This window comes from Sus scrofa, chromosome 16 (assembly GCF_054392235.1).
Source record: "Sus scrofa isolate SSC_HxYL_T2T_F1_AM1 chromosome 16, Sscrofa_HxYL_maternal_Yorkshire_Landrace_v2.0, whole genome shotgun sequence".
NCBI lineage: Eukaryota > Metazoa > Chordata > Mammalia > Artiodactyla > Suidae > Sus > Sus scrofa.
In genome coordinates, this window is record NC_139398.1 from 37,469,384 (window position 1) to 37,492,391 (window position 23,008).

The 23,008-nt window shown below is 39.0% G+C and overlaps 1 protein-coding gene across 4 annotated transcripts in view; it reads right to left on the minus strand.

Annotated features, from left to right (window-relative positions):
• Positions 1 to 22,793, minus strand: part of DAB2 (DAB adaptor protein 2) — a 942,412-nt gene extending 919,619 nt beyond the window's left edge. For all 4 annotated transcript variants that reach the window (XM_085002141.1, XM_085002140.1, XM_085002144.1 and 1 more), the window contains exon 1: positions 22,601 to 22,793. The gene's annotated coding sequence lies outside the window, so the exon portion shown is untranslated. The remainder of the gene's footprint in view (positions 1 to 22,600) is intronic.
• Positions 22,794 to 23,008: the final 215 nt, after the last annotated feature.

Consider the following 23,008-nt stretch of genomic DNA (forward strand, 5'->3'; position numbering starts at 1 on the left):
TCGTTTTGCCAATGGAGAAACTAAACCTTGACACTGAGACAAACTTCCAAGAGTTTCATAGCCTGGCAGAGGTAGCCATGAACTAGATCAGGGAGAGAGCAGAGTATCAGTGCCACCAACACGAAGGCAGATCATTTTCTGAAAAATGATGCCACTAAAACAGCCTGAGCCTTTGTCACCTCAGGTTTTCTCCATCATCCATCTGTAGTTTGGGCTCTGTAGTGTTACCATGTCCTGATGTGGGGATTGTTTTACTTTCAAGAATAAATAAACAGTACAAGCCAATAAACTCTAGAATGACAAATGCCCTCTTATCTCAATATTTTCTTCCCAGAAGATGGAATATTACAAACAAGAAAATTCTTTTCACCAAAATAATAAATATTTATTGTAAGACACAAACAGGACCCTAAAGGAACCCTAGGAGTGATTTTACTTTCCGTCAGTGCAACATTTTCTCAAGTCCTTGGGGGCTGTCAGCCCTGGGTGGACACAGAGTGAGGCTGACTGACTAATCCTAAATACCAGTTTGGCCACACTCTAAGTCCAGTCACCCACTGGGACATGGTGCTGTGGTATTAGTTCCACTTAAAAAAATTCCAGGCAAACCCATTCATCTAGAAGCAAATGCAATTCCCATATCAACCAAAAGACCCAAGACCCACTCATTCCTATGTCTCCAAAGAAACTGCACCAGTGCCTGGACAGAACTAATGGAGGAAGTTCTCCATCCCCTATGATACAGGTTATTTCTGTGAGGTATTACAAGCCACTCAGCCACAGCCTGGGATCTCATTCTACTCCCCAAGGAAATGATGGACCTTACATCATCTTCAGTCTAAACCCTCTCCAAAGCTTAGAGAGACATTGAAAAAAATCCCATGACTCTGATCTCAGAACTGAAAGAATCCAAGTCAAACGACTCTTATTTCACTGGTACACTGAATTGAACTGATCAGGTCATGAGCACTTATTGAGCAGCTACTGTGCATAGGGCACCATACCAGTGGGTGCCCAGGCATGGTTGGGGGAGAGTGAAAGACAAGTCCATCCTAACATAAAACTGTTCTCATTCCAGTGTTGTACAAGTTGTTGATTCAGGTCACAACTGGCATTTGTTTTTATTCCCACTCCTGGCCTGCTTTGCCTACTGTTCTTACTAACAGCTCTCTAAGAAAGTAATATGGAAAATTTTAGGTTAAACAAGATAATTCACAAGAATTCTTTGCTAATATGAAACCCAAAGGTGTTACTTGAATATCTTTAGCCCTTGCTATTTGAACCCTTATTACTCCTACTAGTTTGGTTTTGTAGAGTTGAGGGAGGGAGCATGGTCACAGACCATCCCTGCGACAGTACAACAGCATTTCCCTAGAAGAGAACATTCCTGTTGCAGCTTCTAATCCACACATTGGGTCTCAGTTTTCTACACAAGGCACAAGAGTAAAGTTTCTTCCTTCCAGTGATCCTGTCATTGTTCAAGATAACCATGTCTGCCAACCACATCAAAGTCTCTAGATGTTAGCTGGAAGACCTGATGCCTCTTCTCGCCTTCATCCTCTACAATAAATAGCCAATGCACAGAGAAGTGACCTTTGTCACCTAGGATGCAGAGATGAGGGAACATGGGCACAGATGGGGTGCCCTCAAAATGTAGGGGCACATACTCCTGGTCCCCTTGGAAATTCAACTGCAATTGACTTAGATGTGATCCTGCCAAAGGCAAGGAACAGACTAAGTGTCATTTGACAAATTTTTATAAATCTTATAAATCTGATTCTTGATTCTATGCCCCTAAGAGATCTGAAATTAAAGAGATCAGCATTATTGAATTTTGTAGAAAATGCAGCCAGAGGACTGATGCACTTACCTTCCTTTACTGGGCATTCTATTACAAAGAAAATGGATAGCCATGATTCAAGAAGCTAGAGAAAAAAGGAGAAAAAATATTGCCAGCATCTTCTACTAGACGACAATATGAGAAAAAACGTACGCTGACTCTTTCCTTGAAGTCCTAATAGGTTTGTTTGTTGGTTTGTTTGTTTGTTTGTTTGTTTTGGCTGTACCTACAGCACAAGGAAGTTCCAGAGCCAGGGATCAAATCCGCACCACAGTAGTACCCGAAGCCACAGCAGTGACAATGCCTGATCCTTAAGCCCCGAGCCAACAGGAAACTCCTGAAGTGCTAATATTTTATAGTTAAATTTCCCAAGAAATTTCCCAAGGACAGCAAATTAAGAACAAAGGACAACTGGAAGCAACTGGCTTACAGTGACTCCATTCTGCAAATAATAAGCCTGTATTAACTGGTTACTATTTCTCAAAATGTCACCTCTTGGTGCTCTACCTCAGAACCACCAGGAGAGCCTTCCAGAAATGCAGAGGCCAGGGTCTCAGCTAATGTCAGCAGTTTAGAATCGCTGAGGGAAGGGCTTTTTTCTCCAGGTTCCCTAGAGATTGATCAGTACAGGAAAGTTTGAGACTGCTGCCACAGGAACGACCTCAAGTCTGAATTATTCAGGAGGTTCCAGTACAGGCCTCAAAGCAGAATGACTCAATTACACGGGGCTGAAATCTACTGAGACTCATCCTCCCATATCCATCTTATGCTCAAGCTCACATTCCAATGGAATTCCTTTGGCTCTTATGGTTGAGAGGAAATTGCTGATGTTCCTGAATTACCCTTAATAATAGCTCAGCGGCACTTGAAGAGCTGAACATAGCAATGCTTGATTAATTTGGATCTGTTAAAGGAAAGACTGCAGTAATTTGGGAGGGGTCAGAATCAGTAAACCTTTTTAATAGAGATTCCCCCACACACACACCCCCATGGAATAGTAGTAATAATGCACTCTAACTCACAAACTAAAGCCAAATTTTAGATCTGGGCTTTTCACCTTTCTGTAAGTTGAGATATACTTACAAAGTTCTCAACCACCCCACCTATCCCCTGGTCCGTCATTACCAATTGTTATGAATATTTTTCCTCTGGTATAATAGGCATTCTGGTTCTGAATCCAAATAACTAAAGGCAAAGGGAAATAAATAATCATTATTAAAATACACAATATGCCAGGCATTGATTTCTTCAGTTCTTTCTCATTTTATTTATTCATCATCATGATAACCCTAAGGGTAGATATTTTAGCCCTGTTTTACAGCTGAGGATAGGGAATCACATGGCTACTAAATGATAAAACCAGCTATGATGCCAGACCTCAGCCCTTCACATCAGAGAGCTGCCTTCATCATAGGCGGCATCTTCTTTCATTGCAAGTACACTTGAAGGCGGCCAAATGTTCATTACCCTCAGAAATAAATAATGCCATGGGGACTTTAAAGTCCATCAGACTCAGTATGAGTCAAAAATGTGTTCCTCTAACAAGAAGAAGGTTACTTAATCTCTCTGTGGCTCAGTTATAAAAGATAAACACCATCTATAAAACAGATACCATCCATTTCCTTCTGCTCAAGAGTAACTGAAATGAGGAAGTAACAATGTGAAGGCCTCTAACATCATAAGTGACAGTTTAAAACCTTGAGCTTTTGTTCTCTTTTCTGTTTTTAAATATCAATTACTTCCATAAAAATATTTCTCTAAATTGTCACTGAGGCAGCTCATGAAGAGAACGGAGAATCAAGAAGAGTCAATCAGGCAGTAAAGAGTCCCTGTAGAGTGGAAGGAAAACTGCAAGCAGATGGACTAAGAATATAGAAGGAACAGCAGATGGACACCCAAACCAAACTTCTTCTATTTGACAAATCTGTGAAGAAGACCATTCTGATAGAGGTTCCACCATGTCTTTTTTTTTTTTTTTTTTTTTTTTTTTTGCTTTTCTTAGGACCCCACCTGCAGCTTATGAAGGTTCCCAGGCTTGGGGGCTAATTGGAGCTGCAACTACTGGCCCACACCACATCCACAGCAGCACCAGATCCAAGCCATGTCTGCAACCTACACCTCAGCTCACAGCAACACTGGATCCTTAACCCACTGAGCAATGCCAGGGATGGAACCCGCATCCTCATGGATACTAGTCAGGCTCGTTATCACGGAGCCACAATGGGAACTCTGGTCTTGCCATGTCTTGATAAACATTGAAACCTCATATCATAAAGAACACATTAAAAAAAAATCCTACATTCTCATAGCCAGTAAACTTTCTCCCTTTAAGCATAAACCTGCTCCTTTGAAATCTGAGTTCCACTATTGCTTAAACATGTTAAGAACCTTTATTTATAATACTGGATTCCATAGCTGACAAAATACTGTAGCTTCAAAAAGGCATCTGAGTAATAAGTTTCACATCACCATGCCGTCAGATGACAAAGACACTTCTCTCCATCTCCTGTCTTATCCACCACAACACAACTCCTACTAAGGAGAAGTATTTCCAGCCCCATAATCTGAGGGAGAGAGGCCCTCCCCAAGTCTACCACATCACCTCAGAATGAGGGAAAGAAGATCTCAGAGTTTCTCTTGTCCCTGACACCAGCATGCTGAGGGCTATTTCACTCCTCCCTTGGCCACCATCCTACTGAGAGCTGCAGGAGAGAACCCCTATCCAATGGTTCCATACTTTGCCATCAGGTCTGATGCCATAATACCTATATACTTATTACCTGTTAACCAAAAACATGAGGCCCCATGTAATCCATCATCTTAAGCATTCTGAATGTCAACTACCCTGATCCACTTTCCCAACCATTCTCTACCTCCAAAACCCTTCCCCTTATCTGTCATTACTGAACACTCTTGTTATGGATTGAACTGTGCCTCCCTCACCCAATTCCTATGCTGAAGTCCTAATCCTCAGTATTCCAAAGTATGATCTTATTTAAAAACAAGGTTTGTTGCTCACTGATGAAAGAAACTGAAGATGGCATAAACAAATGGAAATATACATTGTGCTCACAGATTAGAAGAATTAATATTGTTAAAATGACCATATTATCCAAGGCAATCTACAGATTCAGTGCAATCCCTAACATAATTTCAATGGCATTTTTCATAGAACTACAACAAATAATTCTAAAATGTGTATGGAAACTCAAAAGACCCCAAATAGCCAAAAACATCTTGAGAAAGAAGAACAAAGCTGAAACTATCATGTGCCCTGATTTCAAACCATACTACAAAGCTGTAGTCATCAAAACAGGATGCTATGAGCACAAAAATAGACTGATAAGTCAATGGAACAGAACAGACAGCCCAGAAATAAACTCACACTTATACAGTCGGTTAATTGATGATAAAAGAGGCAAGAGTATACAATAGGGAAAGAACAGTCTCTTCAATTAACGATGTTGAGAATACCAGATAGCTACATGCAAAAGAATCAAACTGGACTACTTTCTCAAACCACCAACAAAAATGAATTCCAAATGGATTAAAGACTTAGTGTAAGACTTGAAACCATAAAACTCCAAGAAGAATACACAGGCAATAGTCTCTTTGACATTGGTCTTGGCAATATTTGGGAGGATATTTCTCCTTAGGCATGGGAAACAAAAGCAAAAATAAACAAATGGGATCTAATTAAACTTAAAATCTTTTGCACAGCAAAGGAAACTATCAACAAATGAAAAGCCTGCCTACTTAATGGTAGAAGACATTTGCAAATAATATATCTAACAAGGGGTTAATAAGCAAAATACAAAAAGAATTCATACAACTTAAAACAAAAGAAACATAACAGTTTAAAAAATGGGCAAAGGACCTGAATAGACATTTTTCCAAAGAAGACATACAGATAGCTAACAGGCTCATGAAAGATTCTGTATATAACTAATCATGAAGGAAATGTAAATTAAAACCACAATGAGATATCATTCAGATCTTTAAGAATGGCTATTATCAAAAGGACAACAATCAGGAGTTCCCACTGTGATGCAGTGGGTTAAAAATCTGACTATGGTGGCTCAGGTCACTGCAGAGTGCTGGTTCAATCCTCAGCCCAGCACAGTGGGTTAAAGGATCCAGCACTGCCACAGCTGTGGTGTACATTGCAGCTCCAACTCAGATTCAATCCCTAGCCCAGGAACTATTATATGCCATGGATGCAGCCATAAAAAAAAAGAAAAAGACAACAAATAACGAGTATTAGTGAGGATGTAAAGAAAAGGGAACCCTCCTACACTGTTGGTGGAAATGGAAATTGGTACAGCCCCTATGGAAAAAAGTAGGTGGTTCCTCCAAAAATAAATAAATAAATAAAACCATTAAATGATCCGGAAATTCCACTTCTGGATGTTCTTCCAAGGAAAACAAAAACTCCAATTTGAAAAGATATTTGGACCCCTATGTTCACTGCAGCGTTATTCACAATAGCAAGATACAGAAGCAGATTAAGTGCCCATCCATAGATGAGTGGATAAAGAAGATACATATATACAATGGAATTCAATGGAATATATAGTATACACAATGAGATATTACTCAACCATGAAAAAAATGAAATCTTAAAAAAAAGAATGAAATCTTGACATTTGCAACAACATGGATGAACCTAGAGAGTATTATGCTAAGTGAAATAAGTCAGACAGAGACAAATACCATATAATTTCACTTATATGTGGAATCTAGAAAAAAATGAACAAACATAATAAAACAGAGACAGAGTCACAGACATGGAAAAACAGGTGGTTGCTGCGGGTGGGGTGAAAACTGAAATAAACAGATGAGAGAGATTAACAGGTACAAACTTTAAGTTACAAAACAAATGAGTCATGGGTATGAAATGTACAGTGTAAGGAATATAACCAATAAGTATGTAATACTTTGTATGGTGACAGATGTTAACTAGAATTATCACAGCAATCATTCTGAAATGTATAGAAATACTGAATCACTATGTCATACACCAGGAGCTAACATAGTGTTGCAGGTCAATTATATTTCAAAAACAAACAAACTCATAGAAAAAGAGGTCTGATTTATAGTTATCAGAGGTGGGGGTTGGGGGGAAGATAATTGGATGAAGGTAGTCAAAAGGTACAAACTTCCAGTTATAAGATATATAAGTACTAGGAATGTAATGTAGAACATAATTAATTCTGCCCTATGTTATATGTGAAAGAACAAATCCTAAGAGTTATCACCACAAGGAAAAAAATTGTTTTCTATTTATTTAATCTTTTATCTACATGAGATGATGGATGTTCATTAAACTTATTGTGGTAATCATTTCGTGATGTATGTAAGGCAAAGTGTTGCACTATACACCTTAAACTTATACAGTGCTGGAGTTCCTATCGTGGCTCAGCGGTTAACAAACCTGACTAGTATCCATAAGGAGGTGAGTTCGATCCCTGGCATCACTCAGTGGGGTAAGGATCCAGCGTTGCCATGAGCTGTGGTGTAGGTAATGGACGTAGCTGGGATCCCGTGTTGCCGTGGCTGTGGTGTAGGCCAGCAGCTGTAGCTCTGATTTGACCCCTATCCTGGGAACTTCCACATGTCATAGGTGCAGGCCTAAAAAGACAAAAAAAAAAAAAAAAAAAAAAAAAAACCTTATACAGGGCCATACGTCAATTATGTCTCAATAAAACTGGAAGAAACAAAATGTAAAAAATAAGATCGTTGAAGATACAACTAGTTAAGTGAGGAGTTCCCATCATGACTCAGTGGAAACAAATCTGACTAGCAGCCACAAGGATGCAGGTTTGATCCCTGGCTTTGCTTAGTGGGTTAAGGATCCAGCATTGCCATGAGCTGTAGTGTAGGTCACAGATGCGGCTCAGATCTGGTGTTGCTGTGGCTGTGGTGTAGGCCAGCAGCTACAGTACCGATTCTACCCCTAGCCTAGGAACCTCCATATGCCATGGGTGTAGCCCTAAAAAGACCAAAAAAAAAAAAAAAAAAAAACCTAGTTAGGTGAGAATGAGGTCACACTAGAGTAGGGTGGCCTTCTAATCTAATATGACCAGTGTCCTCATAAAAAGGAGAAATTTGGAAACAGGCACACATTTGGGGAGAACATCATGTTCAATTTATGCTCCCACCAGCAAGGAGCTACCAGCTGTAGGTGAGAAGGCTGGTACAGATTTCTCCCTGATGGCTTCAGCAGGAAGATGGCCCTGTCAACTTCTTGATTTCAGACTTCTGGCCTTAAAAATTAAGAGACAATAAATTTCTGTTATTCTAAGTCACTTAGTTTGTGGTACTTTGTTATTCAGCTCCAGTCAGCTCATTCAATGCTCAAAACATTTCCTTCTTCTGGCTGTGTGGTGGTGATACAGTCTCCTCTACAGCCCTCTTGAAGAAAGGGTTTATTCTTCTTGTATCCCTCCACACCTTAAAGTCAGGAAGTGGAACACTATCTATCTTGCAACCAATGCTCCCTCTAAGCATCTCTTCTCTGTCTGTGCTCAAAAGCTCAGATCTTTTCAAATTCAAGCCTACCACCCTACTTGTTACTGTCATCTACAAAATCCTAGTCACTGCTTATCACTTACTGATTACTTCTATCACCTGTTACACAAGTCCCTTTCTACCCCTACTCCTGTCAATAATAATAATAATAATAATAATAATAATAATAATGACATCAACACTGTGGTGTCTTAGGTACACTATTCTGTTCCATTGGCCTGTATCTCTATTTTGGTACCAGTACCACACTATCTTGATTACTGTAGCTTTGTAATATTGCCTGAAGTCTGGGAGAGTTATGCCTCCTGCTTGGTTTTTGTTCCTCAGGATAGCTTTGGCAATTCTGGGTCTTTTGTGGTTCCATATAAATTTTTGGATTGTTTGCTCTAGTTCTGTGAAAAATGTCATGGGTAATTTGATAGAGATTGCATAAACTCTGTAGATTGCTTTGGGTAGCAGGGCCATTGTTACAATATTAATTCTTCCAACCCAAGAGCATGGAATATCTTTCCATTTTTTTAATCCTCTTTAATTTCTTTGATTAATGGTTTATAGTTCTCATCATATAAGTCTTTCACCTCCTTGGTTAGATTTATGCCTAGGTATTTAATTTTTTCAGGTATGATTTTAAAAGGTATTGTATCTTCCTGTCCATCACATCTCCTGCTATTTATTGGTGATTATAATATTCAAATAACTGACCCACTGAATACTATGGAATACCACGACGTGTCAGTTTCTTGACCTATTCACTACAATTTATCTTACCTTCAACCCTACCTCAGGTACACACTTCAGTGTTTATACCCTAGATTTTGTCATTACTAACTGAGGTCCATAATCTCAATTTCTAGCATACCATTCTCTAACATCTAACTTCTATCTTTCCAGCTCACTTTTTCTTCCATACTTACTGCAAAACTCCCTTTGCCCTACTGAGGCACCCAACTCATTGGTCCTACCACCTATCCTTTTCAAGTCCCTTCTTCACTTCTTACCAAATTTATATACAAGATCCATCATTTTAATCACTCCCTGCACACTTCCTCATCTAGTTTGCTTCCTTTTACTTACCTGACAAAGCTTAAATCTGCTAAAACCTAACTCCATACCTACTGCACATCTGCAACTGAGCAGCTGACTGTGGCTACAGAAAAATACAGAACAATGCTGACTGGTCTTTCAAGTATGACCTCGAAACTCAAAAATACTGCCCAGCAATCTTCTACCTTCCTCTGACTTTCGTAGTCCACATACACCTCTTTTCATGTCTTGCTTCTCTCCCCAAATCTCCATACTAGCTGAAATTCTTGCCTCTTATTTCTTAATTAAATAGAATTATTTAGGAGATAATTTCCATATCTTTCCTACACCAGGTTTATCAGCCTATCCACATGAGTACCCATTCCCTCTCCCTTCCCTCCTATCACATGGATGACCTGTTCTAAAGCTAACTTCTTTTAATTTTCCCAATTCCATCCCCTTGCCCCTACTCAAAGACTTTGCTTCTACAATATTCTCTCCCCTAATTTCAACACCAGTTTTCTCTTCACCATACAACTATGCTGTAATATCTCCCATCTTAAAAACACACTCCTTGACCACACAAACTCTCCCTAGCATCTGGCCTATTTTTCTATTCTCATTTACAGAAAAACTCCTCAAAAGTGATGCCCGCGATAGCTGTCTTCAGGTTCTCAACCCTTCTAATCAGAATGTTAATTCAGCAACTGCACTAAATTCACTCACATCGTCAAACCCAATTATCAATGCTTGGCCCCCATTTTTAACTCTCAGCAGCATCAAGCACAGCTAATCATGTCCTTGAAACACTTTCTTTTCTTTGCTTCCAGCACAACACATTTTATAATTTTACTTCCTGTTTCACAGTCTTTCCCTTTTCTATCCACTTCACAGAAGCATCCTTCTGTTCTTAATCATGATATGGTGGAGTATAAAACCTCAGGTCTAAACCTTCTTCCTTTTTTTTTTTTTTTTTAATTTTGTCTTTTGTCTTTTTAGGGCCGCACCTGTGGCATATGGAGGTTCCCAGGCTAGGGGTCAAATTGGAGCTGTAGCCGCCAGCCACAGCCACAGCCACAGCAACAAAGAATCCAAGCCATGTCTGTGGCCTACACCTCAGCTCACAGCAATGCCGGATCCTTAACCCACTGAGCAAGACCAGGGATCAAACCCAAGTCCTCATGGTTGTTAGTCGGGTTTGTTAACCACTGAGCCACGACAGGAATTCCTAGAACTTCTTCTTATCTAAGATTACACCTACTCCCTAGGTGCTCTAATCTAGTCCAAGAGCTTCATATTCTGTCTATATGAGGATGACTCCTAAATCACCATCCTTGACCACTCAAACACTAAATGTGCACATCCAATCACCTATAGGACACCTCTTAATATCCTCAAAACCCAACACATATTTCCTACTCAGTAGCCTCTGAAATATATTCTCCATCAATCTCTGAATAAATGAGCATCTCTACCATTACTACCTTACTTATCCAATCAAAATCCTAAAGGCAGTCTTTGATTTTTCCCTTTCTCAGACTCCCCACATTCAATCCATTAGCAAGGCTGGATCATGGTACAATCGCAACACATCCATGTGGAATGGATGGATGGATAAATGAGCAAGTGTGAGCAACTGTATTATATCAGAAGTAGAAATTATGAAAAACTACTCTTTATAGTCCAAAGATACAACCAATATCATGCATTCTTAACATGTCTTTTTCAGAATATATGGGGACTGTACCAATTCACATCCCCACCAACAGTGAAGGAGAGTACCTTTTCTCCACATCCTCTCCAGCATTTGTTATTTGTGGACTTATTAATGATGGTCATTCTAACAGGTGTGAGGTGGTATCTCACAGCAGTTTTGATTTGCATTTCTCTAATAATCAGTGATGTTGAGCATTTTTTCATGTGCTTGTTGGACATCTGTATATCTTTTTTGAGAAATGTCTATTCAAGCCTTTTGTCCATTTTACAACTGGGTGTTGGTTTTTTTTTTTTTTTTTTTTTTTGCTGTTGAGTTGTATTAGTTGCTTGTATATTTTAGAGATTAAGCCCTTGTCAGTTGCATTGTTTGAAACTATTTTCTCCCATTCTGTAGGTTGTCTTTTTGGTTTTTTTATGGTTTCCATTTCTGTGCAAAAGTTTGTCAGTTTGATTGGGTCCCATTGGTTTATTTTTGCTTTTATTTCTGTTGCCCTGGGAGACTGACCTAAGAAAACATTTGTATGGTTGATGTTAGAGAATGTTTTGCCTATGTTCTCTTCTAGGAGTTTGAGGGTATCTTGTCTTACATGTAAGTCTCTAAGCCACTTTTGAGTTTATTTTTGTGCATGGTGTGAGGGTGTGTTCCAGCTTCACTGATTCACATGCGGCTGTCCAGCTTTCCCAGCACCACTTGCTGAAAAGACTGTCTTCTTCCCATTTTATATTCTTGCCTCCTTTGTCAAAGAATAATTGACCATAGGTGTCTGGGTTTATTTCTGGGTACACTATTCTGTTCCATTGGCCTGTATCTCTATTTTGGTACCAGTACCACACTATCTTGATTACTGTAGCTTTGTAATATTGCCTGAAGTCTGGGAGAGTTATGCCTCCTGCTTGGTTTTTGTTCCTCAGGATAGCTTTGGCAATTCTGGGTCTTTTGTGGTTCCATATAAATTTTTGGATTGTTTGCTCTAGTTCTGTGAAAAATGTCATGGGTAATTTGATAGAGATTGCATAAACTCTGTAGATTGCTTTGGGTAGCAGGGCCATTGTTACAATATTAATTCTTCCAACCCAAGAGCATGGAATATCTTTCCATTTTTTTAATCCTCTTTAATTTCTTTGATTAATGGTTTATAGTTCTCATCATATAAGTCTTTCACCTCCTTGGTTAGATTTATGCCTAGGTATTTAATTTTTTCAGGTATGATTTTAAAAGGTATTGTATTTTTGTATTCTTTTCTAAAATTTCATTGTTAGTATACAGAAATGCAACCAATTTCTGAATGTTAATCTTGCATCCTGCTACGTTGCAGAATTCACTGATCAGTTTCAGTAGTTTCTGTATGCAGTCCTTAGGGTTTTCTATATATAGTATCATGTTATCTGCATACAGTGACAATTTCAACAACTAAATATAGAACCATCATATGACCCAGCAATCCCACTCTTGGGCATATATCCAAACAAAACTTTCCTTAAAAAAGACACATGAACCCATATGTTCACTGCAGCACTGTTCACAATAGCCAAGACATGGAAACAACCCAAATGTCCATTGACAGGTGAATGGATTAAGAAGATGTCATACACACACACACACACACACACACACACACACACACACACAAAATGGAATACTACTCAGCCATAAAAAAGAATAAAATCATGCCATTTACAGCAACATGAGATGGAACTAGAGACTCATCCTGAGTGAAGTAAGAAAGAGAAAGACAAATACCATATGATATCACTTATATATGGAATCTAATATACGACACAAATGAACCTTTCCACAGAAAAGAAAATCATGGACATGGAGAACAGACTTGTGGTTGCCATGGGGGAGGGGGAAGGAAGGGGATGGACTGGGAATTTGGGGTTAATAGATGCAAACTATTGCCTTTGGAATGGATAAGCACTGAGATCTGCTATAGCACAGGGAACTATATCTAGTCACTTGTAATGGAACATGATGGAGGATAATGTGAGGAAAAGTACACACACACACACACACACACACACGCACACACGTATACACACACACATACATACATATATGACTGGGTCACTTTGCTATACAGTAGAAATTGACAGAACATTGTAAATCAACTATAACAGAAAACATAAAAAATAAAAAGAGCAAAAAGAAAAAAAAAGAACATATGGGGAAATGAAACCTGTAGTAAATATGCTGAGATTTATAGCAAGAGTCCTCACTTCTCTAATTTGTTCACTTCCCCTTATATTACTGGTATGGTTTGCCCAGTGCTACTATTTTGGAAGATCAAATTTCTCTTCTGTTAACTAGTTTAAATAAATTCTGACATGATGCATTTTCAGATTCTTCCTCTCCAAATATAATAAATCCCTAAACTTCTATAACATACTGATTGCCATATATTGACTTTGTAACTGCTCAGGTGAAAACCTGGAGAAGAAAACTAATTAAACTAACTTTCCAGATGAAAGAAGCAGTAGCTTTGGTGTACCAGAGCAGAAAGATAATGAGTCCTATCAAATTATCTCTGGAAGCCACTTCTGAGGGTAGAATAAATAAGGTATTTTCTTCAACTTTGTATTTTAGTGCAATATTTTCTATTTGCTTTTCAAGCCTAATTCAATTAAAAAGGCGAACAATTAATATTTTTAGTAATGAGAAATATCAATTCACTTTTCTTCTAGTACATAAAAACATTAGTGCCTCTAAAAATGGCTTGGGTCATTGCTTTTTCCATAAAGGAGCAAAAACACTGAGCCAAGGTTGATTCACATAGCCATTAGCATCTTAGTTCACTAACTGTCATCTACACTCCTTTTAAGCTCTTTTGAATTCAAAGATGATTTACCAGATGATAAGTGTACAAAGCATACACTTCAATAAAAATTCTAAGGTCCAAGCTGTACTGACAAATCAATCACGAGACAGTTCCTCTTGACCTGGCCTCCCACAGAGGTACCAGTGGTCACAAGCGCACAGCCTAGCCACTGGCCCTGGGAAATCATTTCATAACACACACACTCTTGACAGGAAGCCTATGGTATATTTTGAAACCCCCCTTCTCACCTAGGTAACGAACCTAATCATTTCTGTATTTCCATCCCCAGTATGAGAAAGCTAATGTAAGTGAAAAGATAAAGACATCATGCTAAAAAAGAATGAAGAAGCAAATGATTTAAAGAGGAGCAGAAACTTTCAATACAAGAAGATGGAAACTATAGACCATCTCTGTGTCCACTGAGGGCTTGAAGCATGCTTTTCAGCCTTTAGGAAGAAATTCCTGAGAGTAAACAGACAACGGAGAAAGCTGTTAAATAAAGCTGTGGTGACTTTTTCGCTACAATGGGACTTAGTGGCTTAAAACTTGGGTTTTTGGAGTCACGAAAAAAAGTAATAAACAAAGGAATTTATTCAGCCGCTTCCTGCATAGATCATGAAAAACTACCATTTAAAGTTAAACCCCTGGAGTCACCATTGTGGCTCAGGGGTTAACGACCCTGATTAGCATCCATGAGGAAGGGGGTTCAATCCCTAGACTTGCTCAGTGGGTTAAGGATCTGGCATTGCTGTGAGCTATGGTGTAGGTCGCAGATGATGCGGCTCAGACCCCACGTGGCTGTGGCTGTGGCATAGGCAGGTAGCTACAGCTCTGATTGGACCCCTAGCCTGGGAACCTCTATATGCCATGGGTGCAGCCCTAAAAGACGAAAAGAATAAAATAAATGAATTAAGACCCTGCACTCTGTGACAAATGATGTGACCTTGAATAAGTCACTTAACTTCTCTACCCTCAATTTTCTCCCTAGGAAAATGGAAAACAATAGCATCTCTCCTGAGGGTTTGATTTGAAGGTTGATAATAATAATAGCCAACACTTACTATGTGCTATTATATACCAGGCACTCTTAAAGTACTTTGGTAGTATAAATTCACTTAATCCCCAGAGTAATTGTAAGAAGTATATAAATACTACTTTTATCCTTACTTTGTAGAAGAGGAAACTGAGCCACAGAAACGTGCTCCAGGAACCAGAAGCATCAGCATCGTTTGGAAGATTGTTAGAAATGCTAAATGTCAAGCCCCACTCAGGTGACTGCTTCCAAATCTACCTTTTAATAAGTTTGACAGAGGATTCCTATGCATGTTTAAGTCTCAGGAGCACCTGACTAAAAACCACCTTACAAGAAGTGGTGGAGGGGAGAGCTGACAATTTACAGACATCATTCCATAACCACTGTACTACACCTTCTCTTTGCATTAGAGAATACATGTACAATACCTACTATATACCAAGTAATAAATATTTTTATAATAATATTTTAAAGGTGTTTCATAAATAATTAAATAGAGAGAGAGAGGGAGAGAGTTTGGATTCTTGAAAAAAGACCAAGGAGTCCCATTGCGGCTCAGCAGGTTAAGAACTCAACATAGTGTCCATGAGGATGTGGGTTCAATCTCTGGCCTCACTCAGTGGGTTAAGAATCTGGCAGCGCTGCAAGCCGTGGCTTTGGCATTGCTGTGGCTGTAGTATAGGCCAGCAGCTACAGCTCCGATTAGACCCCTAGCCTGGGAACTTCCATATGCCGCAGGTGCGGCAATAAAAAGAAAAAATAAATAAATAAAATTAAAAATTAAAAAACAATAAAAGAGGAGTTCCTGTCCTGGTGCAGCAGAAAGGAATCTGACTAGGAACCATGAGGTTGTGGGTTCAATTCCTGGCCTCGCTCAGTGGGTTAAGGATCCAACATTGCCATGAGCTGTGGTGTATGTAGGTCACAGACACAGCTCGGATCCCACGTTGCTGTGGCTCTGGGACAGGTCAGCGGCTACAGTTCTGATTAGACCCCTAGCCTGGGAACCCCCATATGCCTCGGGTGTGGCCCTAAAAAGACAAAAAGACCAAATAAATAAATAAATAAAATAAAAGGCTGAAATCATTATCACATAACACTTAGCACTGACAGGAATTTGAGTCACAGAATTCTAGAACTTCAACATTAAAAGGGAACATAAAAAGCCAAGAATTCAAATCTCCTATTTTATTTCTATGGAAATTGATGCTGACAGAAAGATGAAGTAATTTGACCAAGGCGAACCAGTAAATTAGGGGCACAGCTAGGATATGAATTTGAGCTTCCTAGGTCTGCAATTACGCCATCATTACTGGCTTCTCTTTATTCCCTGCTACTGCGCAGGTCAAAAAAAGACATCTGAATAAGTAAGCAATTAGTAGATGCAAGTGGTTTCACATTACTATTTAAAGTGTTCTGCCAACCACAGAGGCAAATTCTAATGTCCATGAATATAAAATATCTTTGAAATGTTTCTTCAGAAACCAACTGCTTACTGGCTCCATAGGAGATTTAATTGATTTTCTCACAGGTGTTTTCCTGGCATTTGGCCAAAGCACTGATGTAAAATTGGTGTTTAATAATACTGAAAATGTGGGCTATAACTAACCTTCTTTTTCTATCAGGCATTAATCCACATCATTCTACAGTCTTCATAAGAACATTTTTTTAAAAGAATGACAATGCTTTGATCTTTTCTAAATTGCATCACATTCTCCCCCATAAGCATGAGTCCCATGTCATAAATATTTGTCTTCTAATTAGTCCAAGCAAATTTTATTTCTGCCTGCCATCCCCATACTAATATTCCTTTTGCCTTTGTAAAAAGATACCTACTCTTTTTTTTTTTTTTTTTTTTTTTTTTTGTCTTTTTACCATTTCTTGGGCCACTCTCGCGGCATATGGAGGTTCCCAGGCTAGGGGTCCAATCGTAGCTGTAGCCGCCGGCCTACGCCAGAGCCACAGCAACAAGGGATCCAAGCCGCGTCTGCGACCTACACCACAGCTCACGGCAACGCCAGATCGTTAATCCACTGAGCAAGGGCAGGGACCGAACCTGCAACCTCATGGTTCCTAGTCGGATTTGTTAACCACTGCGCCATGACGGGAACTCCCATACCTACTCTTGACTGTCCATTTCTTCTCTTATCTCTACATTCTTCCAAGATTCTCAACCATGCAAAATATAAGTAGATTATTCTTTTAGCAAGTTACGTCATTCTTTCTTCAAATTGTTCAAAATTCATTTCTTTCAAAAAAGCTTTCCTTGGAGCTCCCACTGTGGCTCAGTGGGTTAAGAACCCAACTAGTATCCAAGAGGATGTGGGTTTGACCCCTGGCCTTGCTCAGTGGGGTAAGGATGCAGTGTGGCCACAAGCTGCAGCACAGGTCACAGACGTGGCTCAGATCTGCCGTTACTGTGGCTGTGATGTAGGCCCGGCAGCCGCAGCTCTGATTAGACCCCTAGCCTGGAGAGTTCCATAGGCCATGGGTGCGGCCCTAAAATGAAAAGAAAAAAAAAAAAAAAAAAAAGCTTTTCTTTACTAACATGAATTATCAAGGAAGATTAGAACTTTTTAATATTAGACAATTTATTAATCTTTACCATGTAATCAACAATAAGAGAGGATGCATAAACCCTGGCTTCACCTGCTATGCAATATTATCTATGAAAATACCAACTATCTTTAATCTGACTACTGAATTTTCATACCAATAGTTTGTATGCCTTCACATTTTCACTGCTCCTGACCACCTTTTGTTCACTGATCTCTATGGTGATTCAGGATTTGCTGTCCTGCTGAAAGTGGGTACGTATTTAGATCCACCCTTCCTAGACTATTTTTCCTTCAAGTGAATATCCTTCAAGAGATTAAAGAAGTAGGAAGCTTATATATGCTCAATTGTATTAAAAATTGACAGAAAAAAAACCAGAAACCTATTCACCAAAATGTTAATAGTTCAGTTATCTAAAGCTGTTTGGATTAAAGGTGATAGCAATCTACTTATTTTGGCTTTTTTTGTATGTTTCAAGATTAATAAAATAGAAGATAAATAATAATTTTGAGAAGGCCCAAGTTATTAGAAACAGAAGTTGGTTCAGGTCGTCCTTTGGATGGTAATTCCTAACATACTGGACTAACATCACACCAAAGTTCAATTTTTAAAAAAAACAATGAATTTTTTTTTTTTTTTTTTTTTTTTTTTTTCCTTTTCTAGGGCCGCTCCCACCGCATCTGGAGGTTCCCAGGCTAGGGGTCGAATCGGAGCTGTAGCCAACGGCCTACACCAGAGCCACAGCAACGCAGGATCCGAGCCACATCTGCAACCTACACCACAGCTCAACCTTATAAGAGTGATACGTGATCACAAAACAAGAGAAATTAGTTTATGATAAACCTACATAGGATTCTACTCACAACACATTCCAACTTGACATCATGAAACAGAAACTACCAAAAACAAGAAGGTAGGAAGCTCTTTGTTATTTCTGCCCATATGTTCCCAGACTCAAGGATCCAAGTAGTTACAACTTAAGAACAAGGTAGATGCTTCTACCTTCTCCATTCTACTCTGTGAAAAAAAGGAGTAAATTTGGAGTTCCCGTCGTGGCGCAGTGGTTAACGAATCCGACTAGGAACCATGAGGTTGCGGGTTCGGTCCCTGCCCTTGCTCAGTGGGTTAACGATCCGGCGTTGCCGTGAGCTGTGGTGTAGGTTGCAGACGCGGCTCGGATCCCCCATATGCCGCAGAAGCGGCCCAAGAGATAGCAACAACAACAACAACAAAAAAAAAAAAAAAAAAAAAAAAAAGGAGTAAATTTGCCCCTTTACCCTCCCCATCACCAGCTATCCTATTCAGCGGCAAAACAAAAACAATTAACTCATTTAATTCAAAAATAGGAATTATAATAATCTACATTTTCTCACCAACAGACAGATTATAGTTTTCTTAATTTAAGTGTTATTTGGAAATTAGAAGAGGAAAATTACTTTTAAATAACCCTTGTATAGAACGAGAAACCAAAATGACAACTACAGACCATTTGGAAAACAACAAAAATAAGAATACCACATATAAAAACTGGGAAAATTCTGCTGTTGGTATAGTCAAAGAAAAAAACTTTAAATGTTTTACTATTAATCTAAAAAAATAAAATAGATGGGCAAAGTACTTAATTCAGGTTAGAGCAAAACAGAACAAAATTTAAGAAAGCCAGCAGAAATAATCAATAAAAATAATAAACTAAGAAATGGTAAAATAGTGGTTAATTAGTTCATAAATAAAGTTGAAGTTAGCTATTTTAAAAGCATAGATTGGGAGTTCCTGTCATGGCTCAGAGGTTAATGAATCCAACTAGGAACCATGAGGTTGAGGGTTCAATCCCTGGCCTCGTTCAGTGGGTTAAGGATCCGGCGTTGCCATGAGCTGTGGTGTAGGTCGCAGATGCGGCTTGGATCCCTTGTTGCTATGGCTCTGGCATAGGCTGGTGGCTACGGCTCCAATTCGACCCCTAGCCTGGGAACCTCTATAAGCCGCAGGTGCAGCCCTAGAAAAGACAAAAATAATAATAATAATAATAATAAATAAATAAATAAAAATAAAAGAATAGATTAAACTAATTAAGAATATAATTTTAAAACAGAGATGAGAGGAGAAAACATATATCAAATTAGGAAAAAAGTCAAGTGACAAAAAAATGGAAAAAAATTGTTTTTAGAAAAAAGTAAAAGATTGATAACCATAGAATAAACTGGAAAAAGTTATCGAAGAAATTCCTTTAAAAAATAATGCATGGCCTGCACAGTTGATGAGAAAATGTTTCTGTTCTTTCAAGTAATAGATAATTCCTTTGCTAGTTAAGTTGTTGAAAAGTATAGAAAAAAATGAAACACACTGTAATTAATTTTACAATCTAAAATAATCCTCACACAGAAATCTGACAGCGTGGATAAAAGAAACTACAAACACATCTAACTTATAAAGCTCAGTATAAAATTTGTAAATAAATTATTAGCAAATGCAAACCTTTAATGTAATGTAAAACATTAAAGGAAAAAACATATTACCACCAGTTAGGGAGCAATCCAAGAACAACAGGCTGGTTCTTTAATACATAAAAGAAAAATCTTTAATGTAATTTAGCACGTTGGTAAACCAAGAGAGTTAAAGAAACCATTTCTTTAGATGCTGAGCTAGCATTGGGAAATAACTAAACATTCATTCTTGACAATTTGAAAATATAATAATTAAATAGAAAAAATGCTCTCAATTCAACAACCAATGGTCAATATCATACCTAATGCCAAAAGACAAGAGGAACTTCCAATGACAAGTGTGCCTGAAGGCACAATTATTTATCACTGTTTTAGAAATCTAACCAAAATTAATAAATAAATTTACATTTAAAAGAAGCAGAGACAAAATCATCATTATTATTTTCATGTGCTGCGATTCTTTACCTGTAAAACCCAAGAGAATCAATTTAAAAGCCTTTTGATGAGCAAAATATCTAAAAATCCAGGTTAAAATAGATTTTTAGCTGCTGGCTGCCCAAAAGAATTCTCTAAGATTATACATTCTACTTCTAAGGTTACGGTTTTCTATACCAGAGCGGTAAACAGAACGTATAAACTATTTTTCTCTAAGCATGACATGAATTTGCACTTGGAATTGCACTCTAATCTTTTTTTTTTCCTTCACTTTCATATTCAGGGGAAGCATTCAGGATTCACTGTCAAAGCTTTCTCTGAGTCTTCTGAGAAAATCCCATCTTAAGTGGCATCATCTATTCAGCAGTCACCAAGATTCATGCCCTCCACAGACTATGTTCCCCACCCTAGAACATGGTAATGTGCACTGAAGATACACAGATGGATTTGATCTCACCCGGCAGAGGGGGGAGGCCGCTCAGAGCCACTTTGAAAGCCTATTGAGAACTGCAGCACCTTTCCTGGGAGGCCTGTGAGCCTGAAGATGCCTGCACAGGCTGCCTAGCCCTACACTTTTTGTGCTGCTGTTACCAGGCCTGAAATCTACTGACAAAAAGGTCATCCAAACACTGACAGGAATCCTCTAGCCATGTGTTTATAAAAGGTTAGTGTCCCTTTTTTTCTTTTCATTCAGTAAATACATTTTCATCATCCCATTTTTATTTACTTTTTCTTTTTTTTTAGCTGAGATAAAACAGCATTTATTCCAGAAAAGCTCCAATTTACAAATAGGTTTAGTTTGATTTTTTTTTTTTTTTTTTTTAATGGCCATGCCCAGGGCATACAGTTCGAAAGCCAAGAACTGAATCCAAACCACAGCTGAGGCAATGCCAGATCCTTTGGGACTACAACCTGTGCCTCTGCAGCAAACCGAGCCACTGTAGTTGGATTCTTTTTTTTTTTTTTTTTTTTTTAAGTTTTATTGAAGCATAGTCAATTTACAAGCTTGTGATAATTTCTCTTGCACAACAAAGTGACGCAGTCATACATATACACACATCCATTCTCTCTCTGATTCTTTTCCAAATAGATTATCATCATCCCTTTTTCTAATACTGCTTGTAGAATCCAATCAGTGCTTCTCACATTTGTTTAATCTGCCCTTTCTTCTTTCAGAATCATTCCTACACTGCATTCAGACATGAACTTTCTTATTTTCTCACTTTTTAAAAAATTAGCTCTATCTTGATCTCTACTTTTATTTCCAGGATAAATGCACATCCCTGCTTATAAGCACACTCGATTATTCTCACTGCTTTTGCTTACTATTGGATCATGATGGAATTCAAAATGTTCACAAAACATGGCAAAAAATTAGAGGGCTTTGAATGTGGGGTGCAAGTACCCCTGAGTCATATAAAAATGTTCCAAGGGTAAGCAAACATGGGCAATTTTAAAGCAATGAGTTTCCAGATCCTCAGCTTCATTTTGAGAGGTCAACCTAAGTAGAGACATCTTACTGGACCTTGCCTTTCACAACTATGCACGAAAATCCATATGCACTTTGCATTGGGCATTAAATTTTCCAATAGCTATCACCCATCAACCACCTCTCTACTTGCTTTCTGATTACTATAGACTTGGTAGATTTAGATTAATGAAAACATGCTATGATTAATAATCCTTTTGTACATCTAGTATTCTCAACTTCTTTGGCTGCTTAATTCCACTGAAACCCATCTCATTCCCGTAATCAATAATATTCAGATGCAAAAAATAAGCTAATGTATCCTATTATGAGCTTTTCTCCAGGGGTTGCAGTTAAAGATGATGACATAAGAGGATCCTGAACTCACCTCCTCCCACCAACACACGAACCTACAGCTGTATATGAAACAACTGCCTCTGAAAAAAATCCAAAAACTATCTCCTACACGTCTGACAAGCAAGAGAAGGTCCATGTCAAACCCTGTAGGAGAGGCTGGGACACAATCTCGCTGCAGACCCCCACCCCCATCCAGCAGAGCGCCCCGTAGGCCAGAAGGAACCCCGTAGGCAGGAAGCACCCCTCAGGAGGTGCTTCTCCTGAGAAGACGAGGATTTGAACCCCCTCTGGGCACCTTCAACTTTTAAGAACTGCACCGGAGAGACAAGTCTCTGAAACACCCAGCTCAGAAAACCCACGGGGCTCCGGGCTCAGACTTACCGGACCTCGCAGTTCCCGCTTCCAAGCGGCGGACGGAGAAGCTCCTGGACTTTGCCTGGGAGACGTTCACTTGCTCCTCTTGGAGCTTCAGCCTAGAGGGGCAGGCATTTCATCTAACACTCATTTGGGGACCTGTGGGGAGCGTCCCAGAAGCAGAGACTGGAAGGCGCCATGTTCGCGCGCTCCCTCCTTCCCGCGGGAGCGCCCTCATCACCCAAGATACCTTGTCACGCGCATCTGCAGCTGGGTGTACGCCTGGTGCCCTGGTTTTTGCAACTGCCACCCAAGAGACACATCCACTTTGCCTGGCTCTGGTGACCACTGGAGCTTCTGCTCACAGTCCCTTAGACATATATATATATATGAAAAGGGCTCATGCAGATATATATATAAGCCTTTTTCATATGA